The following is a 1,992-nucleotide window of genomic DNA, read 5'->3' as shown; positions in this document are numbered from 1 at the left end:
CAGACAGGCATCAGGAAGTACTTTATTCATACCCTATCCATCACATGTGTGGCCTATACCAGTTGTAATGTTAAATAATTAAAGATGGTGCTGGATGGAGATGGATGGAGGGGCCTTTCTGTGCCATTCCAGGCCACGTGGCTCTGCAACCCCCTTCAGCCGGCGGGTCTGGAGGTTCATGAAAGTGGTGGGTAGAAATCTCACTCAGTCAGGCTTCAGGAAGTATCAGCTTTATTCATGCCCTATCCACCACATGTGTGGCCTATATCATAACCAATTAAGCATACAGCCATTCTTAGCTAGCCCTGTGTCTTTGTTTTGTTTTGTTTTGTTTTTGTTTTTGTTTTTTAGCCCTGTGTCTTAACTCCTTTCAGCCATCTTCCCTTTGACTTCCATGCTGGCAAAAGACCAAAAAGGCTAATCCCATGGGTCAAAGCCCTTATATAACCTTCCAAGACCACCCCCTGGAATGGGAGGGGTTTTGCAGGTAAGGTTACATGTAATATCCGGTTCCCAAGACCCCTCCCAGAAATGGGTGGGTGGGTCTCAGGTAGATACACCTAAATCCAGGGTGGAGTTACAGGGGGGTGTTTTATATTTATATATATATATGTATATATATATTATAACATATATTAAATATATATATATATTTTTTCTTTTTTTTGGTTTTTGGGTCACACCCGGCAGTGCTCAGGGGTTACTCCTGGCTGTCTGCTCAGAAATAGCTCCTGGCAGGCACAGGGGACCATATGGGACACCGGGATTCGAACCAACCACCTTAGGTTCTGGATCGGCTGCTTGCAAGGCAAGAACTGCTGTGCTATCTCTCCGGGCCCTTAAATATATATTTATGTATAAACTAAAACCCAACTATAAACATGCTTGTAATAGTGCTTAAATAAATATATTTATCTTAATATTTTTTTAATTTTAATTATTTATTATGAGAACAAAGATGCAAAGAAAGAAGACAAGGTCAAGCTACAGTGGGAAGACAATCACCCATAAACAGAATTCTCAGAAGAAATCCCCTTGCTGACACGTTAATTTTGAACTTTCAACCAAAGAACATTAAGAAAAATAAAACAGAACCCATGCACAATTAGTCAAATCTCAAGATTGTAGTACATTATAACATTTCCTAGCAGTACACAAAGCAATCTAAAGCCACAAAATTTATGTAACTCCCCTAACATTGAAGGCATAGTATTTTTTTACAGTTCCATGCACATACATATTAGTTTTATTTTAATTTCTTTTTTTTTTTTTTTTTTTTTTTTTTTTGGTTTTTGGGCCATACCTGGTGGTGCTCAGGGGTTACTCCTGGCTGTCTGCTCAGAAATAGCTTCTGGCAGGCACGGGGGACCATATGGGACACTGGGATTCGAACCAACCACCTTTGGTCCTGGATCAGCTGCTTGCAAGGCAAACGCCGCTGTGCTATCTCTCTGGGCCCCTTATTTTAATTTCTTAATTAAAAAAAAAAAAACTATGTCCAGATCAGGTTAGGCTGGAAGGGCAGAACACAGCCTGGTACCATGCTTTAGGCTTGATGCCCATCTCTGTAGCCTTATCTATAATTTGAGAACCATCCAGGAAGGAAAATTACCACAGAGTGGTGAGTGCAATTAGAATAGAGAAGGGAGCACTGTGACCATGAGAGTTGGGAGTGATCACTCTGGACAAGAACTGGGTGTTGAAAGAGGATAGTGACATGCATGATACCCCTTCAGGAAAATATTGCAAACCACAATGTCTAAAAGGAACTAAGAAGGGAGAGAGAGAAGTTTAGATGCCTGACCCAGAGGCAAGCAGGGGTGGGAGGAGGGAAATTGGGGACATTGGTGATGGGAAATGTGCCCTGGTGAAGGGTGGTGGACATTATATGACAGAAACTTATCATGAACAATTGGGGGGGGGCTGGAGCGATAGTACAGAGGTAAGGCATTTTGTCTTGCACATGACCAACATACAGTTCGAATCCAGGCA

This window comes from Suncus etruscus, chromosome 13 (genome assembly GCF_024139225.1).
Source record: "Suncus etruscus isolate mSunEtr1 chromosome 13, mSunEtr1.pri.cur, whole genome shotgun sequence".
Lineage (NCBI taxonomy): Eukaryota > Metazoa > Chordata > Mammalia > Eulipotyphla > Soricidae > Suncus > Suncus etruscus.
This window is presented reverse-complemented; position numbering follows the sequence as displayed.